Below are 19576 nucleotides of genomic sequence, written 5' to 3' on the forward strand. Positions count from 1 at the left end.
TGTACAGCCTAAATGTTGATGACTCAAACATGTAATACTTTAATTTTGTTTTGAACCAGAATATGTTTACTTTTATCTTCAGATAATGCATTTCTTTCATCTAAGATAATGGATATAATTAGTTCTTTTTTTTGTAAGTCTGAGTAAAAATATATTTTTCAAGCTATCTTGGCTTTTTTGCAATATAAAAGATCCCAAACACCACCCTCTGAAAAACTAAATAACTGCTCCTGAATGTGGCAGAAACAGAACAATTATCATGGACAACAAAAACAAATGACAAGAAAAACATTTTTATCACATCATCTTTCAATTATAATATTGTTGTAATTTCACACTCTTTTTTCAGGGGCACCAGACAGATGCCCCCCCACCCATTTCCAAAAAAATAAAAAGTATTTTATGTTTGTGTGTTTCCCCCTCAGATGTGTTGTATGTTTTATTTAAAAACAAAATTTTGTATAAAAAATTTAGTTTTTAGAATTTTTGATGGGGTATTTATGTTTCCTTAGTGTTATCTAAAGGGTTGTTCGTCCGAACCTGGTTTCCCTCACCTTGCTCGAAGTTCCTTCCCTTGAAATTTTTGTGACCTTTGCTAGAGGTCGCCTAGGTCTCAGTGTTTGCTATATGTAGTGGTGCTATATTGTGTGTAGGCTATGTTTTCTGTATGTTTGAGACAGCAAGTAGAGATCAAATATCTTTCCCAGTTGTATTTCTTCCTAATTTGGATTTAAGATCCGTTATGATCTGTTATATTTTTTAAAAATTTGTTTTATGGTTTTCGGATTTTGACAATGGAACGGTGTACTATTTAGATTTTGTTATTTAAAAAAATTCCTATTGTATTATTCAAGTGATAATATGTGTCGTTCTCATAATAGTTTTTAAGGATGCTGATAGGTAGGTTATGCTCGATCCAAGGTCCACACTTCTTTATTCTCTATGTGTTTCTCCTGGGTCGAGTTAGGCTTCCTTTATTTAGTTTATCTGATTATTCTTTATTGAAAGATCCAAAATTGTTTATGAGACCACATTATTGTGTAGTGGTCAACCATACAGTGCGGGAGCTGTATGGTTTTTAAGATATAGAAGAAGTTAGAAGGGTTTTAAAACTAAGTGTTATCCAGTATGTATCTGTGTCTCTGTTTTGTCTGTTTATGTTCTACAAAGACTCTTTCATGAGCCTGTCCACTTCGTGTAGCTTCATGTGACTTAGCCCCATGATGTCATCGCCTTTTACTTCCCCATATAGTCTCCCTGTATCCCTTACTATATATGTCTTTAGAATTTTCTTTCAGAAAAATAATAAAAAATAAAAATAAAAAAAACATTAAAAAATTAATTAAAGAATTCTTTCTTTCCTTTTCTCTTTTTTTTTGAAAAGGTTATATGGGGTTTTTGAAATATTTGAATTATAATTTAAAATTTTCTTTGAAATATGGCTGTTGTGGGTTGAGAGGCGGGGGTATGGCTATGGCATCGGCTCACAATTGCGCTACTCGACCCTTTGGTCTGTGATACCGATTCCTCCCTCCCCCTCTCTCCCCCAATTCCAACATAAATTGCGTTATATCAGCCCGATGTAAGTATCTGTTCATTGTAATATATCTAGTGATTTAGAAATATATACAAATGAAAAACTATCCAAAAACTGTTGATGATAACAGCAAAGATACAGCCAATAGCATAACAGCAACTGCTGTGTCTCATTTTCCCACTAACGTGGAAACAACAAAATGAAACATTGGACAGCATGAACAACTCACTCCAAACAAATTTCATATTTGTTATTACTTGAATTACTACGTCTATGTGTGTCCTCTTGCATGCATATATTACAGGTTTTATGGGAATTACTCACACAAAACATATGATGATGTTTATATCTTTATTGGTATCTTCTCCTTTACATGTACAAGACCGACTAAGAAATAGTTTGCCAGAATACTTTAAAGATCACGTAAAAGTAATATTCCAATAATTATAACATAGACTTAGTGTTTATACTGGCTTATGAGATGATTCAAACTGCACAGACCCATATCTGCCATCACATAATGTACCAGCAGATCTGGGTCTGTGAAGTTTGTTATGAGTAATCAGGAGAACAAACAAAATTGGTCCCAATTGGCAGGTACATTATGTTACAGCAGATCTGGATCTTTGTTGTTTACAGTTTGACTCAACTTATAAGCAAGTGTAAAATGCGCATGTGCAGCCTGGTCCAATGTATGTCTGTCTACTAAGGCTGATGGAGATAATCATGACTGACTGCAATCATGAGAGAGAAAACTTGCAAAAAAAAAACCTGAAGTGATTAACTTGGCAGCTGGACACCAACACATTATGTCCATTACATAAAATAATTCCATATGGCAAGTGTTCAATACATGTTGTCAAATATAGCTACAGTGTTATTATAGAGTATCATGGAAAAATAATGTAATTAAGTTAAATATGTAGAAGTTTAACAACTGCTTTCAAAACATCCATAAAATAAGAAAAATTAATCAGAACAATAAAATTTATATTTTACAGAAAATAACTTGCATTGTTATTGAAGAAATGATAAAAAAGAAAATGTTATTTTTATCAAAATATGATTATAATACCCATATTTCCAGTTTACAGGGAAGCCATTACAAATACAAACTGGTTTGCTGCCCGAAGATGTTAAAAATAGTTTGCCTTCTTCTTTAAAAAAATTAGCCATGAATTTAATGACACTAATGTAAGAATGCCGACGACATGTTTGCAATCTGGCAATGTGCCTGAGAAATGGCATTCTTGATTTCCAAAAAGATGTATGCTGATTTAGGTAACTGCTACTGATTTTGATGTCAATAAAACTGAAATCAGAATTAGGCTATAGCTGTGTCTATTTCACTCTCTTCCAAAGGCAAGCAACATTGATGTGCCTGAGACCACACAAATGCTGACTAGAACACTTAGTCTCTCCTGGGATTGTGGAACTGTACTTGGATAATGTTACCTCCATTAATGAACTACTTTGAATGCAGATTTTATGATGCCCAGTGTAGTGTATTGATTGACAATCTATCACTTATCAAGCAACTGTAATGAATCTGTGACCAATTCATGAAAATTGTTATTCGTACATTATGAATACAGGAAGTATTAATCAATGTAAATACAGCAGAAACTGCCACCAATTTGTCATAGCATAAAATGGCACAATATTAATCCAATCAGACAACCAAACATTGTACCAACCAGCTTTACATGTTCGAAAGTAATGTTTTTGATAATTTTGCCATCTTCAATACAATACCTGTACATAAGCATATTACTGTTACTATCAATGATGATGTATGAAAGACACCACATTCGTCATATTTTCTGCTCGTTTTCTTTAATTATTTAATGCATTTTTCCCACCTCCTCTCTCTCACACCAAATTGTATTTGATTTAATTATTACAATGGTGATTTTAAGGTTTTGATTATTTGTTTTCTATTAATTAAATGAGTTTATATGTTCTGGCTGAATTACTCTAGAAGCACAAGCATGGGACAACTGAAGTATTACGTATCAAACTGTAAAAATAAACCGTCCTTTGGTGGAGATCAGATAATATGGAAGACATACCAAAACATATTTAGGAAACAAAACTTGAGTAAGTATTTTGATTTTTTTTGTTGACTTGTGCAATTGCTATTGTGTTGTTCAGGTTAAAGTTTGATGCATAATAATTCCTTGCTCATGCTTTTGCAAATGTAATTCAACACTGGGTAAACTACACGTAGTCCTAAAATGTAAGACATATACCCTGATGGAATCAAATTCTGGTACAGGCAAGTGGGCATGTTTTCAAGTTCCACTGACATTCATTTTAGTTTGCTGAAATGTGATGGCAGCCGAAGAATGCAGAACCTGGTTGAAGCTGGAGTATGTTTCTTTAACAAAATTAATAAAAACACACTACCGTTGACAAACACAACTTGACAGCTTCATTATGTTAAAGAAATATAAATCTCCTTTAACTGACATTGACATTACTCAGCTACTGTCGTAATTTAAACCAAACGAAAAAAAGTAAACAAACCTGAAACGCACCCACTTGTTTTTATCTGAATTTGAACCTAGCCAACCTGCACCTACCATAACCATCCAGTATCTACCACTGCAGGCAAAACAGGCCTGCTTTAGTTTGCATCTTCAAATGTACTGCATGTGTATTATACCAAATTCACACTTCATTGAAAAAGTTTTGTTAATAAACAAAAAGTAATCAAACCATTTATAAACACTTAACTTAACCAACACCCACACCTACAAATGGACATGAAAGTGAAGGGATATAAAGTTGGGAAATAATACCGAATGACAATGCAACATCCAACACCCACCATAGCCATCCAATACATACCCTTCCAAACAAAACAAGAAGGTAGTTTGGTATACATGAAGGTAATGGTAACCATCCATTATCTACCATTACTAACAATACAAACCAGCTTTTAGTTTGCATCTTTGAAAGTACTGAGTGCATGTATTAAATCAAATTCACTCAATAACAAGTATTATTAAAAAATTAGAAACAAATAGCAATTATGGGTACACTTCCAAAATTCCTTGTTTTTAATGACAAAACCTAGTCTATTTAAAGAACATTTAAACTTCAATTTCATATCTACTAGTAACCAAGGCTGTAATGTTTACCAAAATGCATTATTGTGTACACAGTTTACAATAACCAAAACAATGCCATTTAATCACAACATTTAGAAACTCAACCTGAACATGCTGTACCTCATTTAATTTTTTTACTGTTCAATTGACATACACCCTTAGCCTTTTATTATGACAGTATTTTTCAGTCTGTAAGACATATCCTTTGTCAATACATCTATTTATGACAGCTTAGTTGTTGTTGTTGTTGTGGGGTTTAACACCATTTTTCAGCACACGATAAGCTATACATGGCGGCCAGTATTAATGGTGGAGGAAGAACCCGGGAAAACCCCAGAAAGAACCACCGACCCTCGAGAAGCTACTGGCAAGCTTTCTCACATACCCACATTGGCTGAATCTTAGACTCAAACCGCCGCAGACAGAGGTGAGATGGCAATGATCCATAACGAAGAGCGCTTTAGACCACTCGGCCACTCGGGGCCCCAAACAGCTTAGTAAAACATCTCAAGGATTACAGTGATATTTTTTCCAAACATTACATATAGGTACGTAATGAAAACATCAATGAAGGTATAGCACGTACTCCCTGGACATGTACATGGGATACTTCCATTGAATCTACATATAACTAACATACAATGCAGCAACTTAAAAAGTTGAAACGGAATTTCTTCAAACTAAAATGTTACTTATCAAAGGTTCTGTTAAGAAACTGGTTGTTTAAAGGTAAATACTGTAGTTCATAGAAATTGTTATCAACATTATCAGTAAATGAAAGTGATGTGCAATCTTGTGTAATATGACCCAAAACCAGTTCTCATAAACTTCTGCATTTTTAATAGCAATGCAAAAATCACTGACACTGTTAAGTTCATACTTTAAGAAGTAATTAATATGACAGACACATACTCTTTTTTTTAATACATTTACTGAATTTGTAAATATTAACAGACAGTAAACTAAAGAAATCCATTTACATGTGTAAACATTGCAGCCATACTAGAAAGCTTTTTCTATCCTTCACATAACCTGGCCTACTTATCAATGCTCCTTCGAACACTTTCAGCCAAAAGCTTGACCATGCAAAGCAGTAATGACAGGAAAGGACACTCAAGTGCCTTGCCAAAGGACACAACAAGGATGGTGTGTGTATGTGTGTGTGTTTTGGATTTTTAACATAGCTTTAACAATTTTTCAGTCATATTGCTACGATGTCTGCAATGTGGCAGTTTATAGTGATGTATATAGCACTGGGGCATCATGCCGCAGACATGTAGCATGATGTCCCACCCAGTCACATTATCCTGACACCAGGCCGACCAGTCCTAACACTAACCGCTTAATGCTGAGTGCCAACCAAGGCAGCTGTTAGTACCATTGTTGTAAGTGTTGGTATGACTCAGCCGGTTATCGAACCCACGACCTCCTGCATCCGAGGCAGACGCTCGAACCACTAGGCCACCGGGGCGGTCAACAAGGATGGTAGCCAATCCAATGGTGGCAGGCAATCAGACCCACACATTCTGATGACAAGCCCAACATAGTTAATAGTAAACCACTGTGGAAGTGTGTTACTGGTGTACAAAAGCTTGCCAAAATCTTGTAACTGCTACATAATGCAATATGTATGTAATGACTTTTATCAATAAAACAGAAAACAAAAACCATAGCACTATTTACACCAGTGCCACAAGAAGAATCATACCTTTAAATCTCTAATCATGGAAAATGTTGTCCCTTGAGAGTCAAATAAAACAGGTTATAGCTTCCTATGAGGTCATCTGATACAAGATAAAACCAGTTTTCAGGCCACAACTGCTCAATAGTTGGGCAGTCATCACAACACACTGCTTTTAGTATTTCTTGCCTATTTTTCCACAGAACAAGCAAAATGCCTAAATTCTATTTTTGAAGATGAATATGAAAAATGAAAGCAAATGAAATCAATAACATTTTAATAAACAAAACCTTTTGTAGATGAGCTGTAGAGTTGCAGTTTCATTATCATGGTACAATAACTGGATGCACTGTTTACTGAAAAATGTGCACTGTCAGTACAGCATGGTTTATCTGCATGCCATTTCCTTACTTAAGGGACAACAATGGAAGGCTCAACGCAAATCATGATGAGCTAGGTCTACATATTGCTCTTGAAGACAGTTGAGTGACTTCAAGCTGCTTTCTAACTAATACTGCACTGCATGGTCCTGATTTCCGATTGGCAATCAATAAAAATAACCAGCACAACAATGAACTGTTACATTCCTCCATACTCCCTGGTACTGTGCCCGCAAGGCCTGTATGCAGTAATAAATGTAACAAATACAAATATCCCAATGAATCATCTCCATTATCATTCTTCAGCTGCCTTACAGTGAAAAAAAATTTAAAGTATGAAAAAAATTAGATGAAGTCACAGAGTCTTCTTGTACAGTACTAGTGCTGGAATAATCACTTGTACAATAATGACAAGTTAAAAATTTTGCTGTACCAGTAAAATGCCAAGCGCACACTCAGAATTTCATGTCAAATATTAAAAATATTTTGTGCAGCAATATATACCCTCTTATAGGCAAGTAGAGAATTATAGATCTGTGCAGACAAGAAGAGAATTTTAAATCTCTGCAGACAAGTATTGAATTTCAGATCTGTGCAGTCAAGTATAGAATTTCAGATCTCTGCAGACAAGTATAGAATTTCAGATCTGTGCAGTCAAGTAGAAAAATTTAGATCATTGCATACAAGTAGAGAATTTTAGATCTGTACAGACAAGCAGAGAATTTTTAGGTCTGTGGAGATAAGTAGAAAATTTTACATCTGTGTGTTTTAGAGTCAAGCCAAGCAAAACAAGATGCCACGAGAATTTAGAAGGAAAAAAAAACATGGATTCACATGGAGGAAACCTGTTAGAGAGCACAACCAATCAAATATAAATGCATACACGTACATTGCTGGATGATAAAATGTGATTCTTGTTTTAAAGAAACCCAAACTACATGTACATGACAAGCTGCATGATCAACAGTAACATAGCCTGGGAAACTGAGACTAACTAAAACATGATGTGATAGACAAACCTACAAAGTTAATAGTGCCCCTCCATATTCATGAAGGGACATTAAAATCAATCACACTGCTTGAGACAACAAAAGTTCAGACAATGATAAAGAGACATTGGTATTTACCTGTTTGAAGCATTCATCGGTTTTATCACTCTATGCAGGCACAAACACGAAGCTCAGAACAAGTCCAATTTTTCTCTGACAACCTTAAGTTGAAACACATGAGCATTTGTAATATAAAATTTTAATATAACACACTGAAACTGAAAAATCGAATCTTAGAGTTCAGTTTCAATACCTGCCTAGCCCAGCTTCAGTTGGCTGCCCCTACGTGTCTTTAGGAAAAGCCCATTGCTCCTATCTCCTCTGAACAGTAAAGCCAATAGTGTTAAATGTCCCTTTACAAGAAACTAAACAACCAGTAAAATATATAAATGGACATTACACTTTACACAGAATCTCAGCTTGTTAAACTTGAATCTTAAGATGACTGCCTTGTCACTGGAGTAAAGAATCTAGGTGTTTATCAAATGAAAATGTTTAGTTTCACATATAACCTTAAGCAGAATAAAGCATCAACTAATTTTGAGTCACATGTTTAATAGGCATCTATGACGATAACTTTGATTGTACAGAAACCAAATTTCTTCTTTCAGTCACAGTAAGCATGACCTTTTGAACTTGAAATTGATTTCCTATGTGGTTTTGTGGAGTTTAATGCCATCTGTCAGCACATGACAGGCTATACATGGCAACCTGTATACAGAAGAACTCTGGGAGAACCATCAAACTATTGGAATATATTAGCTAGCTTATTCTGGTACAGCTGAGACTTGAATCTATATGGACAAAGGTAAGATGTGTGAGTGATCTGTAAAAGTAAGCATCGATCAATCAGCCCCCCAGGCCCCCATAATTGATGGCTTATTCTATGTACATGCCATCCACTAAGTTTGTCAGGTCTGTTATTCTTCTTGTTTCAGTCACTGACCTTGACCATTGACCATTTGACTCTAACATCAATAGGTGTCCTTGAAACAAATATTATTATTCCAGTCAATATGACCTTAACCTTTTAAGCATGAAATTTATAGTTCTTCCTTACCCCAAGTGAAAGCCATCCAGAAAGTTTGATAGCTGTTGTTGTTATTGTTGTTGTGGGGTTAACAATATCTTTCAGCACACAATAGGCTGTACATGGCAGTTGGTATAACTAGTGGAGGAACCTGGGAAAACCAAAGTAAGAACCACAACCCATGGGAAACAATAACAGACAGAAGAACATCATAACATAGTATGCTCTGCCGATTGGTAAGAATATGAAAAGAACCTGGTAACCCAATTTACATTCATTAGCCCAAAAAGACGGCACTTACATATGAAACTGTTAGCTTCAAAACTAATCTCTTATCTTCATGTGTCACTAACAGTTATAAACCTCAATAAAAGTATTTTATAGGTACATGTAGGTTTTAAAAATAAATAGCAATTCATAATATCATAAAGAAGCCAAATGGGGCTACATGATTTCAATATATATATATATATATATATATATATATATATATATATATATATATATATATATATATATATATATATATATATATATATATATATATATATATATATATATATATATATATATATATATATATATATATATATATATATGGTAGCCCAGACCCAGCATTCTGGTAGATCCTAGTTTTCAAGCACAAGCTTTGATGAACTGTTATATTCACATTCCTAATTTAAGTCAGACTGATGTTACAGATACAATAGATGACTAAGTGGTTGGGAGTGCTACAATTCTTTGCTTGGGTGTGGTTTGGGGTTGCTGATGGTAACAGCATGAACTGATGCATTTCAATACATGACATGCACATCCTCAAACAATTTACATGTAGTTAAAAATCTTAGAATCATAGATCAATAAGTCTTTCTTGTCACTTTTTATAACTTCCTATGATCAAAGTGTAGCAGGAGCATATATTTTATAATTTTGGATATTCATATTTTAATTAGGCTGAAGTAAGTATTTTATTATTTTATGTAATTAATGTTTATTGATGAGTGAAATAAAGTCATCAGTTGCAATTATTGTATTATTCTCATTTTACACATTTTAGCCATTTATGTAACCTTGAACCAGGATTACCTGTTGAGTTTTGTTCACTAAGCAATGAAGCTACCCTGATTGCTATTCATGCTGGGTTGTTCTATTATATGACAAGTGGTAAGTAACTTTCTGATTGGTTAGTTTGCTACTTGTCTGTATAAACAACATAGCATGAACAGCATATTAGTGGTGGTCATTCCATTGGAGCTTCTGAAGGGTGCTGGCCTAGGCATTACATTAAGAAACTTAGTGCCTGATGATTCTTTTGCTTCAAGGAAAATGTGATTGACCTTTGTCCCATATGATAAGGGTGTAACAAAACAGGAGAAATGTATTTATCTTAATTTACCAACCTCGTGCACAATAAAACCCAATTTCTTATAATAAATACTGGACTTGCATCGTCTATTATGTGAGTAGAAGGCAAGTGCTGTAATGTTCAAACTTATTTTTAATTATTCCATACCTGAAAACCCAAATTCTTTGCTATTAGAAATTTCTTTTACTTCTTTCATGAATAATTCCATTTATAAACATGACCCTCCTAAGCAATGGTATGGATCATGATACTACCTAACATGATACCTATGTAGAAGCAATATACATAGTATCACTGTTATTGATAGATTAAGAGAAAAAGGAAAACAAATTATAAACATTATTGGTAATATTTATGATACTATTCTGTATTCAGCAAAAAAAGTGTGATCTTTGGTATCATATAAGTCAAAGAAAGAAAAGACAGAAGACCCATATTTTGTGATCAAAATTACTTACAAAAACTTTTCCAAAATAATGTCAACTGTATGTCTGTAAAATGGTACACAGAGGAAATTAAACATAACCCCATCTCTTCTTACATAAAAGAATTAAACTGTGTTCAACTTGTTAATTTAATATAATTGCTCTTATTTCTCCATTACAAATCCATGGAGATCTGTATCCTATGAAAGGGGAAAGCTTATTTCTCGCTGCAACTCCTCACACACACGTATATGATTGCCTAAATCATCTCAAAATCTTTTTCTGAATGTTTTGATTGATCTCTGATTATCTGATCTTTTGTAATATGTTTTAAAAAAAAATATGCAAGACTAAGGTCTACTCAGAAAACTTTTCACAATACTTCAGTCAGTTTTAAAATTATAAAAAAGGATAACAATAGCCCCTTATCTGTTTTTCTTTTATATCAAAATTGACTGTATACTACACAAAATCTATTCCTTTTTTATTTGAAATGAAAATGCAAACAATATACTTCTGCATCAGCAGCTAGTAGAACTTGTTTTTGTATGACATCATATACAACAATAATCCAAGCCGTAGCCAAGGGAGGTAATGCAGTCTGTGATTTGTGACAGTCTACCTTGTCATTAATTATAACATCTTTCAGGACCAGAACCTGAAACCTGACTGTCAGAAAAGTCACTTGCAGAGGGATAGCTATTTCTAATGTTGCTCAACAATATGTGGTAAAATTTGAAAAAAAGTGTGCACAAAGCTTCATTAGGACCAAAGGCTATGTTTGCATATCAAGACCTTCAGGCGGCATGTATGTGCGACAAAAGCTGGGGTTTTGTGCATGCTCTATTACCGATCACAATAAAGTGAAAGAAGTATTTGCAAAATTCACCAAACTGTTTTCTATCTGTAAGATTTGTACTTGTAACTTCTATTAAGTGACAATATCAATAAATATTTCTTACAACTCAGAAACGTTACAAAGAACACACAGAAAACACTGCAACTGAGCTAAATCCATGATGTCACATGATGTCAGTCAGAATACAAAAAACAAGATTCACTTACTATTAATGATTTTACAATTTTATATTGTAGCTGGTTTCAAATTGCAAATGATGATGTAAATTTTGCTGCCCAAAAAATGTGACCAAAACTTGGCATGACCCTGAAGGGTGGATGCCGGTGAATACTTACATGCTACTGCTATCTATGCTGTTATTAGCAATCATCATTTTTAATAAGATAATTATTAAAATACTTTTAATAAATTAAACAGATGTTTAAAATAAATTAATCAAAGAAAAATTGACTGGAAATAGCTTGAAAGTCAGAGTCTTTGCACCTCTGCATAGAAACACTAAGGTAAAACATGGTGACAGTTTCAACATTGATAGTGGCTATTTATAACATAGCTACGTGTTGTCGTAAACTCAACATGGTCAAGGCTGTTGTTCTCATTTTCAGTCATATTACCAAAATACACTGAATATGAATATGATAGTTTCATGCACCAAATGTGTTTATACAACAGACAGAATTCTACTTGAAAATAAAGTATTGCTTAAAACCAATGTTAAATGCAAATATGAGTACAGGAAAGAGAAGGCATAATTCAAATATGAGTGAAAACACACACACACACATATATATATATTGCATGTCTTTCTTTGCTTCCACTTCTCCCTGCTCTGTCCAAAAGGAGAAGTCTGTGTATGTGTAATTTGGATTTTTAACGTAGCTTTAACAATTTTTCAGTTATATCGCTATAATGTCTGCAGTGACAGTTTATAGTGATGTATAGCACTGGGGCATCATGCCGCAGACATGTAGCATGATGTCCCACCCAGTCACATTATCCTGACACCAGGCCGACCAGTCCTAACACTAACCTCTTAATGCTGAGCGCCAAGCGAGGCAGCTGTTAGTACCATTTTTGTAAGTCTTTGGTATGACTCGGCCATTGATCAAACCCACGACCTCCCGGATCCAAAGCAGACACTCTAACCACTAGGTCAAAAGGAGAAGTCACTTATCCCTAAAAGTCAAGTCTAGCATGACCCTGGTCTTCAACAATTTTTCAGGCTGTTTGCTGTAACACATTTGTAGTTACACCAGATATCATTCACCATGCCATCTGAAACCAACTATATAGTCTCAGAGTTTTATCCCTGAGGTAACACAAACGAACAGGAGGAACCTACTAGCAGTAACAAATATTTTCATGTGCCACTTTTCGGAGCATAATTTATGCATAAACACACACACACACACACACTCTCTTTTACCTTCTCTTGTATTGAAACCTGTGAAAGAATAGAAAAAAATAACTTACGATAGGAGAAACTAGAATCATGACTCTAAATATACCTTTGATCCATTCTTTATTCTGAGACTGAAGAATTATTTGCTCACAAAGGACTTTAAATATATTCCTGAAGAAGAAGGTACATTTTGCAACCATTCTTAAACCCTTCAATATTACAGTTATTTGGATAAGACAAATACAAGTCTCTGCAGATTACTGCTAAAAGATAGAACTTACCTCTATTAGTACCATGTATTTATTAGTAGTGGTGCATATCTGAAAACTACATCAGTTATCTGATAATACTAAATATTAGTATGAATATGCTTATAACTTGCAAGACAAATTATTCCAATTCTATCTCATGAGAACACAAATGTCACATAATGCAACAGTCTAAGCCTTCCAATAACTAAGTGTCATCAGTAAATCAAAATAAGAAACTAGTTAAGATTGAAGAATGTTTGAAAAATTAATTAAATAGAGCAGTAATTGCAACCAATGCCCTTTTTTTTTAATATATAAAAATGTTTCTTAATTTCAAATATTCAATTTAAAAACTTAAAGTGGTATATCTGTCTTGTTTATATTATGAACAGGACTCGCAGTAACCAGAGCTTCAGGGACAAATATGTGTTCAATTCTCAAAGGACACGTAATAACTTCCTGTAATACATCCCCATGATGCACCTGATTTTCCCCCGTGATGCATCCCCTTTCATATCTCTTGTCAGAGGAGACCAAACTGCACAATAGCTAATGGCTGTACTTAGTAAACAACCACTAAGCCAGTTTGACTAATTAACAGTTAATCCCTCTTATTGAAATTGTGAAAAGGATTGACATATAAAGAAACCATGCTCTATGGAATAGCATTCAAGTACCAGCAATTGATCAGCAAATGCTTTATTTTGTTGTAAATGTGTTTAAATCATGAATATAAAAAAGTTTTCTCTGAGTCTGATTTGTTCAATAAATTCAGTCACTGTAATACCATAATGATAATAATAATACAGTGAGCCCTTCTATAACAAGGAAGTTGTGGTCTATAGAACCCGACCATGCTATAGACTGAACCGTGTTATAATCAACTAAGTCAGTTAGCTGAAGAAAATTATGCATTTACCTAAAATATGGTGGGCTGGATGGGATGGGGGTAATAAAAGCAGGTGCAAAATTATGTGATTTAGATTAAATGAAGACCAATTAGTCTGATAAACACATATATTGACAACTTACATTTGTGTAGTACAATCCATGATCCATTAAGTATTGTACTTATAAATGATAAATCCATGAATTCTAGTACAGATCATGTTATCAACTTCATGCATGACTCACATCCCATTTGAAAACACAAATAACACGCATTTATAAAATAAATGATTACCGACAGTCCTCATTTTGATCTATATCTGTTTATCATGAACAATTCACTACAGTTGTCACAAGTAGCACGTGGCTGTTTACATGCTACATGTATATGTACTTAAATTTGCCTAGATTTTTGTCAGCTGGAGACAGTATCATCTTGCCCAGGCTACACAGGGGATAAGGCTATTGATAAGAAAAATGAAAACAGGAACAAATTAAAAAGTTTAACAAACATCTTTGCAAGATACCCCATCTTCAGTTAACTTAATGGCCACATATCTATTTTTTGGATTTAATGCCACCATTTATAGCGACTGTAAGCATAATTCCCCCCCCCCCCTGCAAAAATGAAACTTTCATGGCAAAATAAACATGTTCCAGTCACTTTGGAAAATGCAATAATCTATCAGATCCCATTGCTTTCATTTAAGTTTTCTGCTTACTTCCTTTGATGAAGGTCCATGTTTTACTGAAGTTACCTCTAAGGGACCCTTTAGAGGACCAAAAATATGTCTGTTTCTTAATATGGCAGCAAAACCAAAAATTGTAGAACAATGATTGACTGATTTTGTTTTTATTTGCTTAGTATTTACACAGATTATTGGTGCTTCATAGGTGACCAATTTTTTACCGGGTACATTTTAGAAACAAAAGGAATTAGCCATTGTTTTGTTGATTGTAGCAGTTACTTTATCTGCTTTCAAAAGTTGGTCGATTTTAACTCATCCCCCTAGCATAATGAGACCAACAAGTAGATCTTTTTTTTGTGACATTTCTCGTGGCGGAGTGATGTTGCCTTCCATGCATGTGTCAGAATTTGTAAAAATAAATAAAAAGGCCATTAGACAATGAATATGCAGGTGTTCTGTTCTGTTCTAACAGGGATTACTACAGAAAATATGGTGTTCTGAAGGATTTAATTCCATGAGTGACAAGAAGAGGAATTTTACTTACCATACACATACAGAGGTCAGTCAAAGTAAATATATTAATCACTAGCAAGCAGCTGATAAGCGACACCATTTCCATTGAGACAGTGCCTTGTCCAGTTAATCTCCACTACCAGAAATGTTTTAAAAAATATTACAAAATGCAGAGATCTCACAGATAACAACTACAGGGGTCTGTTGTTGGATCTGTTCTCTTCATTCTATACACTCAGTCGCTCTCAAGTGTCATATATCATCACCCAGTGTCTCACCATTTGTACGCTGATGACAACCAAATAAATGTACACAAATCTAGCCACCCAAATGAAGTTGATGCTACCATCCAAGGTGCATTTCTGATGTGAAATCATGGATGACATGTAACAAGATGCAGATGAATGATGATAAAACTGAGGCCATTCTGATCACAACACAAAGACTTTCCCATTCACATCCTTTACCTCAAACAATAAATATCAGCAACACCAACATTAAATTCACAGTCAGTATAAAACCTAGGTGTTACTCTGGACAGTACCCTCACACTGCACCTACATGTCATGATCATGACCAAGGCTGCATATCTTGAGCTGAGACGCATCAGTTCCATTCACAAATATCTTTCAGTTGAAGCCACTAAAACACTTGTGCGTTCATTAGTACTTTCAAGACTCAACTATTGTAACTCAATTCTGTCTGATTCATCTCAATATCTACTCCAGAAACTTCAAAACACAGCTGCTCGGAGCATACTTAGACTATGATGATCAGAGCACACCACCCTGCTGCTATGTACCCTACACTGGCTATCCATGCGATCCAGAATCAAACACAAAATCTGTTCTCTGTGCTACGTTTCACTGATGGAATCCAGTCCCACATACCTATCCGACCTCACCCATATGATACTTACGCTGCTCTTCTGACAATCGTATACTCATTATTCCCACTAAGAAAATAAAGTCATATGGACAGCGTTCTTTTGCATACCAACATGGAATGAATTGCTGACTGAACTTAGACACAAAGACACAGTGATCCCATTCAAGAGTACTCTTAAAACTCACTTATTTCGACTGCAAGAATTTTCAGCATGTTTTTTACATTTTCTAATTTCATGGCGATTGTTTTTTGTAATCATATCATTATTATTTATTTTTTATGTTATAAGTGTTGTCTAATGTTGTAAAGCGCTTAGAGCTTCTAAAGATTAGGCGCTATACAAAATCCTCATTATTATTATTATTATTATTACAGCACTCAGACTGGATGTCAGAATAAGCGGATTATGATAACAATGCACTGCTAATTTGGTTTGCCAATATCAACAAAGAATTTGTTTATCTAACAACAGATAAATTCCAGTACATTTTATATCATGTTTGCGCTTTCTTTCATGATGTCTCTGAATTCCAAACTCAAGGTTGTATGTACAAGTTTTAAAAGTCAATAACCTCGTGAAGAAAAAAAATTGCCAGATGGTATAATTTGTCACTAGTAAGGAATATACATATATCAATTTGTGATGTTGGCGAAGCCTAGCATGATCCCCAAATAAACTTTTTAGACTTTATTTTTCATACTTTTGAGAAGAAAAAACTTTTTTTCGAGTATGAGACAATATTGCAGGAGGATTGCCATGATCATCTTATATTAGAATTCATAAACGCTATATTCCCCAAAAATAACAATAAACATTTACATGTTACTTTTCGTACTTGTTATGAAAGATATTTTTTCGTGTATGAGAAAAGTACATGTATGTGAAATTTCTGGAGCCATTCCACAGCCATGTTATATCCGAATTCATTTATAATGGAGCGCACTATAGCAGGGCCACACTGAAATAATAACTGATATTTAAGTATGTTTGACTACAGGGCAATACAGAATCAGTAAAATCTGTTTTTCATATTTAGGGAAAAAGACTCATGATGAAAATGAACCAACAAAAGGAAGAAGAAAAAACAATTCCATATGACTGGTAACATTATAGTGTGTGTGAATTCATCTTGACAATGGCTGAAATCTGCAGTCTCACACTACATGAATAGATACAGTACATGCAGCAACCTTTTCTATAAAGCCTACATTTTTATAATCTACCATATTACCTTTGGTTCAACTCTTAAGGGATTTAACACTTTTTACTCATTAACATGTTTGTTCTAAATTAAGTTTTTTACACATCTACTGCTTGGTATATTCATTCCTACTTTGTTTAATTTAATGATGGTAATTCACCTTTATATACATATATTATACAGTGTAATGCCTTGTATTTACTCATGTAAGTTTCTTTGGCGGGAATGGAGATGCTATTTTACTTGTAGAAAAAAATATACAGCATTCCCAATGACCATTCTTGGGCTTAAAACTAATTATCGACAACTGTACTGTTGTGGTTTGTATTGGTTTTTAGTATTGTTATAGGGTTAAACAAAAAATCTATAACTTACATGTACAATGATTAAACTTATCATTCTATTTACTGAAAAACATTTCTTTATACTATGAAGTTATAAATGACTAAGAATTCAATCCTGATATTATTAAAAGAATGAGAATGTTCTTTTCATTATCCTTTCTATCCATTTGAAAGTGAAGGAATTTATGCCAAGGAGTCTCAGATATAGGCTGGGGACTGGGTTCCATGAGTCATGTTCAGGACTCCTCAACTTAAAATTCTGTTGAGAGCCCTTACAAGTATCATTTTCCCCCAGATTTATATGTTAGGAATTTACCAATAAATAGTAATAATTTATTTGTAGGATATCTGGATAATACTGAAGTTAACGTCTGGATAATACAGTAAATGTTTTTTGATGGATAATACTGAAATTAAACTTTTGTTGAAAGAAACAAGTCAGTAATTAAAGTTTGCTGTGTGAGAGCAGTGTTGTGATGTGATGTGATTTTGACTTTTTAATGTAGCTTTAACAATTTTTTAGTCATATCACTACAATGCCTGCAATGTGCCAGTTTATAATGATGTCTAGCACTGGGGCATCATGACGCAGACATGTAGCATGATGTCCCACGCAGTCACATTATAACACTAACCTCTTAATGCTGAACGCCAAGCGAGGCAGCTGTTAGTACCATTTTTGGAAGTCTCTGGTATGACTTGGCCGTTGATCGAACCGACGACCTCCCATATCCGAGGCAGACGCTCTAACTACTAGGCCACCGGAGTGGTTTTGTGAGAGCAGTAATGCCAAAAAGTGTTATTGGCTTATTGTGATGGGAATTTATGTTTTGCAAATCTTTGGATAGTGATTCAGAATATTTTTTGTATTTAGCTAAATTAAAGGAATGATAATAAGTATTTCTATGTAAATAATAAAATCAACATGAAATGGGGCGGGGGATTAAGCAGCAATCAGAATTTTATAACAAAAAAGTTTACATGGTTTTGAAAAACGTCATAGATAGAAAACATTTAAAACTTTGCAGAAATCAAAGTCTTCCTACCCAATATACTTCATCTTTGGCACTGTACATAGTGAAAGTTTGTTGCATTTTTTTTTATTCAGTTGTTGAAAAATTTAAAAAACTATTGGTTATCCCTCCGTGAGATTTGATGGAAGGAAAGACAGCAAGGGCCGGATCGGGAGGGGGTGTCGGGAACACCCCTCCCCGACACAAAAATAACAACAACAAACAAACAAAAAACCGTATGCACACACAAACGTAGTCACTTGAAATTTGATCATCGGTTTATTCTTGCACAAGTGTATTAGGTATTATACACACTTTGAGTAAATAAACACATATACGTTTGTTTGGTGCTCTTTTGAGGAGAGTCTGGGTCTATTTGAAATTCTGGAAACCCCTCTAACACTTTACCTCACCCGGCCCGGATAGCTGAGGCAGAAGGAAGTTGAGGGACAGTAGGAGAGCAAGAGGGAGGATAATGACAAGGCCTAATAGCGTAGTGAGCGCGAAGCTTCAACTTATTTCTAAGACAAATTATTATCAACACATGAAAGCAGTGACCGCAAATATTATACCTTACCTTTAAAGTGTAATATTATCAGATCATTGATGAAGTTAATTCGGAAATATCAACTGATCAGAGAATCTCATCCTTCTGCATATCTCGACAAGCTTCCGATTGGATGGAACATCGCGTTGCCATTTGAATCAAGTAGAAAACAATCTCGGACTCTATTGTAGGAATACATATAAATTTGATTGGCTTGGTGATTCGACTCCGGTAGAGTATACTACATAATTTGTAAGAGAAAAAGCCGAGGAGATTCCGATTATAACATTGTCTCCTTCCACCTCTATTCTCGGCCTTGAGAAGAAAAGTAGTTCCAGGTATTGTTCTTAATATAAGCCTATTCGTATCCGCACTGTCTTTATGACTTGAGGAAAA

At 34.4% G+C, this 19576-nt stretch overlaps 1 protein-coding gene across 2 annotated transcripts in view; it reads right to left on the reverse strand.

Moving 5' to 3' along the window:
* LOC149804999 (HEAT repeat-containing protein 5B-like) overlaps positions 1 to 19344 on the reverse strand; it is a 179125-nt gene extending 159781 nt beyond the window's left edge. For both annotated transcript variants that reach the window (XM_089946429.1, XM_089946427.1), the window contains exon 1: positions 19211 to 19344. The gene's annotated coding sequence lies outside the window, so the exon portion shown is untranslated. The remainder of the gene's footprint in view (positions 1 to 19210) is intronic.
* Between the last annotated feature and the right edge of the window lie 232 nt (positions 19345 to 19576).

This window comes from Sinohyriopsis cumingii, chromosome 2 (genome assembly GCF_028554795.1).
Source record: "Sinohyriopsis cumingii isolate HCF-2022 chromosome 2, ASM2855479v2, whole genome shotgun sequence".
Classification (NCBI taxonomy): domain Eukaryota; kingdom Metazoa; phylum Mollusca; class Bivalvia; order Unionida; family Unionidae; genus Sinohyriopsis; species Sinohyriopsis cumingii.